This window comes from Tursiops truncatus, chromosome 21, assembly GCF_011762595.2.
Source record: "Tursiops truncatus isolate mTurTru1 chromosome 21, mTurTru1.mat.Y, whole genome shotgun sequence".
Lineage (NCBI taxonomy): Eukaryota > Metazoa > Chordata > Mammalia > Artiodactyla > Delphinidae > Tursiops > Tursiops truncatus.
The window spans coordinates 30,948,333-30,956,515 of NC_047054.1; the positions used below are offsets into that span (position 1 = coordinate 30,948,333).

An 8,183-nucleotide genomic window follows, 5' to 3' on the forward strand; every position below is an offset into this window, starting at 1 on the left:
CCTTCTCTGTCTTAACATTGGCAGTTCAAACCATGTCAGTGAGACATTTAATGATGCCGAAACCTTTTCATATTAAAACTGACTTTGATGTGAGAACAAGACTCTGCAATATACAAATTGTACGCAAATGATAAAGACAACATGCAAATTGAAAAATTTCAAAACTAAAAGGTCACATATAGCCAAAACATTCTCTAAATTAAGAATGAAATCACCATTTCTTTTCCCAGTTGAGAGAAGGTATATCCAAAGATTTGACCAGGTTATTCCTCAGATGACTGGGTTTTACATTTTAAGTCCTTGAGTAAAGGTATTTGATATAGTAATAAGGAATATAATTGAAAATTATTGTACTTGAACCTACTGGCCATTGCTTTGCGTGCCAGGAATTCTGACAGCCGTGAGTAGCAGTCACAAGATAGATATTGGAAGATTTTGTAATATTAAATTGTTCTCAAAATGACAGAGAGATTTCACTCAGGAGTAGCACTGTGGGAAATAACCAAGATACCAAATAAGAAAGATTAAATCCATTGATTTTACAGGATTTAAAGAATAGCTCATTGAACCTGAAGGAATAAGCAATATTATAGTAAACAAAAATAAACTGGGTAGAAACAGCCCAGGGAACTATATTCAATGTCCTGTGATAAGCCATAATGGAAAAGAATACAAAAAAGAATGTATACATATGTATTGGGACTTCCCTGGTGGCACAGTGGTTAAGAATCCGCCTGCCAATGCAGGGGACACAGGTTCGAGCCCTGGTCCGGGAAGATCCCACATGCCACAGAGCAACTAAGCCCGTGTGCCACAACTACTGAGCCTGTGATCTAGAGACCATGAGCCACAGCTACTGAGCCTATGCACCACAACTATTGAAGCCCCCATGCCCTAGAGCCCATGCTCTGCAACAAAGAGAAGCCACCGCAATGAGAAGCCCGTGCACCACAACGAAGAGTAGCCCCCTCTCACCGCAACTAGAGAAAGCCCGCGTGCAGCAGTGAAGACCCAACGCAGCCAGAAAGAAAGAAAAGAAAGAAAGTTTGCTGTACAGCAGAAACTCACACAACATTGTAAATCAACTATACGTCAATAAAAATAATAATAAAATAATTAGATGAAAGGAATAGCAATATAAAAAATAAACTGGGAAGAGAGAGTGAAACAGCAACTTAAATACAATGAATTAAAAGTTATCAAATAACTGAACTTGGGACAAAAATGACCGCCAAGTGCAAATTGTTGTGTGAAGCAGCTGGACTGGAAAGCAGATTATGCAGTGGACATAGCAACAAGCTCAGTTTATTATATGGACCTTTAAATGACGTCCCTGTACATAAAGCTTTGTCAACGAGCTACAATCTAGAGCATAAACCAGAGTTTGCTTACACTGACTCACTAATTCAGAAGAACTAGTGGAAGTTACCAAGTTTAAGTTTAAATTACAGAACTTTTTTTTTAAAAAATTAAATTGTGTGACCTGCATCAGACTGTTTTTGCCAGGGTGCATTTTTTTTTGGAGATGACAGGGAGTGAACTATAGTGGATAGCCAAGAGGAAATTCTTCATCAGAAATGTTAGAGTATTACAATAAACAATTTATTTTTTTAACCAACCAGTTTCATCATTCTGTAATGTGGACAGAGCAGCTTAATCGTCCAAAAATAAATTCTTTAATGTAAGTAAATTGCTTATCCTTTTAAGTAATTTCAAACATCTCTACTTTATTTTAATTTGACGATTCATTTGCTTTGTAAGCATGATATTAATAATGAACACTTGCTAAATTTCTCTTCTTAAACATTGTTTCACCTTGTCTCTGAGCATCACTAAAGTTTCTCTGTTTCCTAGTAGATTGAGCCCAACACTTTCCATAACGTAGCCTCACCCAAAGGATTTAAAACGTTACTAGTTCTCTTTTGCAAATCCTCCTTTTTGGCAGGGTTTTTATTTACTGTTTTCTACTAGCATGTGTTCAGTTTTGATTCCAAGCTTTTGCATACCCTGTTTCTTGCTGGAATTGTTTTTTGTTTTCCCACCTACTTTAGAACCTACATAAACTTTAACCCCTCAAATCACTCATCACCTTCTTGGTGAATTCTTCCCTGACCATGATCCACGCAGCTTCACACTGAATCCTTCACGGTTTTCAGTTGCAGTTGTATGACTGAGGAATTAGGTTAAGTGCCAGGCCATCTGATTCTCAAGTTGGTTGTCTTACTCTTTTCATCCATTTAAGGCACACATCATGTCTGAAACTTTTTTGGTTTCTTTCCAATAAATTAATGAGAATAGCATTGTGTGCATGATATTGCAAAAGACTGACAATTTATAGAGTGCTTCCTTTATATGATGAAATAAAGAATTGACAATAGATATAAAGTTTTCTTAAAATGATGAAAAGACTAGGGTCAGATCTACTTGAGAATGACAGGTGAACACGGGAGGAGGTTCCCATGAAGACCGTCTGAAATGTCCCAGGTCAGTAGACAGATGTACGTGTGCCTAGGAACACAATGCTACCCGGTGTCCAAACAATAGAAGTAGAAAAAGTTATGTCCCCAATTTCCAATGACATGATTTACAGAGGCCACCTGAAACTTGGCACAAGCAAGTCTGGAAGAGTGACACCAAGGCTCCAGAAGAACAATGAAATGCCTGCCTCTCTTAAGCAAGATTAAACTGAAAGCCCCAGAGAGGGAAATACAGGATTTCCCCTGGCCATCAGGACAGTGAGTCAGCGTCGCCTGCCCTAAACAACGGATGGAGACACCGCCACTTAGAGACCTTTCATCTTTATCCTTTTTTAGCAAAGCTTGTGCCCTATTTTCATAGGTAGGACGTCTGACGCCTCACCCACTGCCTCTCTTCACCATCGTTTGTTAAACAGGAAATTGGCAACATTCTTTCCAGGAATGGGGACGAGGTCTGCTGTCAACCAAAATGAAGGCAAAGAAGCAAAACGTTTTAACTCAGTTTAAGTGAAGCTTGATATCTATTTACAAAGGCCACTTTAGATGGGATTACCCAGAGTCAAAGGTATGACCCTAAAACCTAGAAACTCACCTCCTGAAAAAAAATATGTGTGTCCAGTGTTCAGCAAGGATTGCTCTATTTTAAACCCAGGATATGAAAAAAGAACATTGTTTCTTAAACTCATACTTTTATTGATTCAATGCCATTATCCATTACGACCCCCAAAATGATCACATAAATCCGCACACCAGAGCAGGGTAAAGGCCCACATTCTGTGCTGTAAACTGTCACTTTCATTCCTTAGAAAAGGTCTAAAGCCTTGAGTATATTCCACACCGGGACCCACTAGACTGTCCCTGGGTCTATCAGTTAGGAATTGCATTTGACTGCTCGTAACAGAAACTCCAAACTCACTGGCTTAAACAACTTAGGGGTTATTTATTTTTCCCGTTGGAAGTAGACAGTCCAGAGTTGGTATGGGAGCTTCTCAGTTCCAACTGGGAGGCAGTCTCCTCTGACCTCCGTGCTTCTCCGTCCTTAGGGTGTAACCCTTGCCCTCACATTTTCAAAACGTCCACAAGAGCCATCGTGTAGGGGAAGGGGGAAGGAAAACAGTATGGCAACTGTGCTGGTTCCCTTTAAAGAGCTTTCTGGGGAGCCCCACTCCCCAGAACTCAGTCATGGGGCCACGTTCTACTGCTGGCAAAGCTTGGAGTGTAGTATTTTATCCAGGCTCTGTTAGAAAGGAAAAGAGGAAGAACAGTTATTGCGCAGGTAACGGTCTCCACTACAGCAGAGAAGCCCACTGCAATGGCTGTTCATGGTCAGAAGTCTGCCAAGCAAAGTAGCCTCGAGAGACCCTCTGTCTCCCCATGTATTAATGCTTAGTTCACAGCTAGGGTGAAAATACGAGTAACTGCCATGGATTAAACATCACGTACTACTTTGTGTGTCCTATTCTTAACGTTTGCAATACTTCTTCATTTCTACAACACCTTTAACAACCCTCAAAACAACAAAATATCAATATTTAGTATCCAATGGGTGTAAAAATACCTGCATTACAGGGCGTTTCTAGGTTGTCTTATGTTCACTGCTTTCTGTTGCATTTGTTTAGGATTTTAGCAATGTTTGTTTACAGACCGTTTGGCCAAGCTCTGATGAGCTCTTTCAAATAAGGTTCTGTGCTGAGACTTACTAGGACTCTTCAAGAGGTTAATCTAGAGACAGTTCTATTTCTTTGGATTTTTTTTTTTTTTTTTTTGGCCTTATCCAAAAGCAAGATCCAGATTCCTTGTAGTTTTGCCCAATTAGAGGATCCTTACTTCTCCTTCAGAAATGGTGTCTAGTACTTCACACCAGCCCAGGGATACCTCAAACATCACAGAAATAGCAGGGGGCACAACTTCCCTTAAGGGACTTAATTGCTCTTTTCACTTGCCAACTCAGCATTTTATATTCTCCATTTATGCCATTGGGTTTAAACGGTTTAGGTTTTTTTTTTTTCTTTTCCAGAATTCCCATTGCTACGTCAAGGGGTTAAGCTTCTCACCCCTCTCACATTTAATAGGAAAACACATTTACTAGGTAACATGTCCTAGGAACCATCTGTTTCTGCTTCCTCCTGAACCCAGGCTGATGCAGAATAATCATGATTATAAATGTGGAGCCCTGAACTGGATTCAACTTCAGTCACCTCAGTTTGCCCCCTAATGTATATAGAGTTAATCCTCCTTGTTCACGGGTTCTGTATTGTTAAGTTCACAGACTCACTAAAATGTATCTGTAACCCCAAATCAATATGCATGGCATTTTCACAGTCATTTGCAGATGTGAAAGTGGCAAAAAAAAAAGGTGCATAGCCCAATACACACGTGCCCAGCTGAGGTCGACCGAGGAGATACTGTGCCTTTTTGTTGCAAAGCTCATACAGTAAACAGGTGTCTTTTTTTTTGTGGTCCCTTTAGTGCCACATGTTTGTGCTTTTTATTGGTGATTTTGCTGTTTTAAAATAGTCCCCAGATGTAGTGCTGTGCTGTCCAGTGCGATCTCCATTAGGGAGAAAACATACGCTAAATAACCTTCTTTGGCACATGAGTTAGAGGGCTGTTGGCTGTGAGTTCAAGGTTAATTAATCAACAATGCATATTAAATGCCTTTAAGCAGAAATGCACCATAAAATCAGGTATACGTTGATTGATTGATGAAAATGTGACCAGAGGCTTTCAGGAACCTAACAGGATATTTCCCCTAGAAGCGGTGGTTCAGTATTGACTCATTCAGTGTCCACGGGGACTTCATAGACCATAACTGCTGTGAATAATGAGAATCAATCGTATTCTGTTCCAATCAGCCCTTTCTCTGGGCAGTCCAACCAGAGTATTTAAGCCTTTATTATTCTTGATATCCTGCCTCCATGGTCTAACTGCCTATGTTGTTGAACCCAGAGCCACTATTCTCTGCTATAGAGGGATGAGGAAAAAAAAAAAAACAACAGAAAGAGATTTTCCAATCTCTCTTTTATGAATAATAAGAAAAATAAATGGGAGTATGTAATTTTGTACTCTACGATTGAGTCTTAGAGTCTGTATTTAATTGCGTCAGTTTTCCAGCCTTTATCTACATGGAGCTGATTTTCAGAGAAAAACCAACTCATTTCCTAAAAGCATGCATAGATGCACTGCAGCGTCCAAGGATGCCCAGTGGTTCTAGCTGGTGGTATCGCCCGAAGCAGAAACTGTGCTAAATTTTCTCCTCCCTCTCTTTCTCTCTAACACACACGCACACACACACAGTCACACACGCAGCACTCACAGAAACACACACAATTGTCTTGCATGCTTAAGACAATTTCTATTCAACATCATTCATTCATTTAATGAACATGTATCTAGTATCTGTGGTGGAATATGTAAATCTTTGTGGGAGATGAACTGATGGCTAAGATTCAGATGAAGTCCTCAGGGAACTCAGGATCCAGTGGAGCAGTAACTAAGAGAGATTGGGAAATACTAAGACAAATGGGGGCGGAGGAGTGGTGTGTGCTTATTCCCCACCCCCTTGACATTATTGAGTCTTGGCTAGATAAAGCTAGAGGCCTATAAACAGAAATGTGTGCAAAATGACAAAAGAGAGGGTGTGTGTGTTTGCATCTGTGTCTCTGTGTGTGTATGTGTCCTCAGCCTCCCATTTCTGTGGCAGGTACAATATCATTCTAGGCAAGGAGATCTTTTCAAAAGAATATGAAGCAAGACCTGGGTGTAGGTTCACAACTGCCCGTTTCTTCAGCTTTGATTGGGAGCTCTTTCATGTGGCCTTGTGAACACTTTTAAAATGTCACAAGTTTCAGCTTTGATTTTTAAGATTAGTGAAACTCTATAATTTACTTAAAGTCACTAGCAATTTATCTTGTCATGTCCTGCACTGTCAGGAACCCCAGAGATGACATGGAATTTATGGGAAGTATCAGACTTTTAAGTCTCAAAGAGAATGTAACATTTATCATATTCTTTCTTCCTGGTTTTTGCATAATGTGATTAACTTACCTTTGTATAAGATAAAGAAAAGCTGAAGACTAGTTGACAAATCCAAAGCCTCTGGCTTATGATGTCCCTGAGATGAGATGCCCTCTCAGGGCATCTCATGCTTCTTCTAGGATTTTCTACTATTTTCCTCAGTGTATATGAAATCCTGTTGAATGAAAATGAGCCCTTAGACCGTATCCCCTTGAAAAATCATATAACAGAACCTGAATTTAACCCAAGATCTCCTTCTCAATTCTAAAAAGTGAGATGTGCACACAGACAGAAAACAGAAAGAGAGAGAGAGAGAGAAAAGAAAAAAAAAAGCTTGGCAGTAGCTGTACAGCAACCACAATAATACATTATATGTACACTCAACCTACTTTCAGAAGTTAATTGAGATGGCCTACAAAATTAAATATTAAATAATTAAAATAATGATTAAATTTTTTTTAAAAAAGCAATAATGAAGGGAAGCAGTTATGAAGAAAACACTGAGCAAAGACAATTACAATTGTCTTACAAAAACTGAACACCGCAATGTAACACCACAATGTAACTCTGAGCTTCCCGCAACTAAAGCAAAAGTTGAAAATACATAAAAACAAATCCTTCATTATCTTATTAATGGAGAGAAAACATTGTATTAGGAGATCCTACTTCCTCTTGGAGTTCGATGTCCTAATAAAAAGTGCATTGTGTGAATGAATTTATCTATAAAACAGAAACAGACTCACAGACATAGAGAACAGACTTGTGGTTGCCAAGGGGGGGTGGAGAGGGACAGACTGGGAGTTTGGGGTTAGTAGATGCAAACTATTATATACAGAATGGATAAACAACAAGGTCCTACTGTACAGCACAGAGAACTATATCCAATCGCCTGGGATAAACCATAGTGGAAAAGAATATAAAAAAAGAATGTATACATGTGTATAACTGAGTCACTCTGCTGTACAACAGAAATTAGCGCAACATTGTATCTCAACTTATGCTTCAATTAAAAAAAAAATGTGCATCGTGTGAATCATTACAGGAACCAGATTTAAATCCATGTGTGTCCGCCTACTGCCTTCAGCTATATGGACAGGGCACAATCACCTTCCTTTCAAGCGCTGTTTTAATGGAAGGTGGAAGGGACACAGTGGCCCTTACACTCCAAAGGTGTGGCGTGCCAGATGATGGCGTCTCACACACCTCACCTCTGTCTGAGGACTTACCTTGTGTGCTGGTGCAGCAGCTGGGTCTGCATCTCCTCCAGCTCCTCTGGTTTCTGCTGGATCTTGTTTCAGCTTCAAGTCCTAATTTGAGTGTGTGTGTGTAGTTCTGTGGCAAAGGACAATAGTTTTAGTCACAGGTCACTGGTGTCATAAAAGTCAGAAGTGGTAAGAGAGGTGGGTTGGAGTTTATCGTTCTGGATTTGTCCCTACAGGTTCGTGTGCCCTCACCCTTCCCAAGTTCACTTCCGGTTTTATTTCCTGACTGTGCGTCTTACTGACCCACAGGGACATTATTCCCACCACTAGAGTCAGAGAAAAGTCTTCTGTAGACTTCTTCACGTGCTTCCATAAATAAATAAGGTCTAATTCCCATAATAAATCCCTTAGTCCATATCATTTTTAGTTCTGTTTCGCCTGATCAACTTTACCTGTTAACTGTTTGGTGCCTAGAATTGGGATACTG

At 39.8% G+C, this 8,183-nt stretch overlaps 1 long non-coding RNA gene across 1 annotated transcript; it reads right to left on the reverse strand.

Annotated features, from left to right (window-relative positions):
* Positions 1 to 3,123: 3,123 nt before the first annotated feature.
* LOC141277535 (uncharacterized) lies at positions 3,124 to 7,829 on the reverse strand. The gene is made up of 3 exons (XR_012329046.1): positions 7,721 to 7,829; positions 6,525 to 6,669; positions 3,124 to 3,714 (listed from the first exon to the last, which is right to left on the reverse strand). It is a non-coding gene; the product is annotated as an uncharacterized lncRNA (long non-coding RNA).
* Between the last annotated feature and the right edge of the window lie 354 nt (positions 7,830 to 8,183).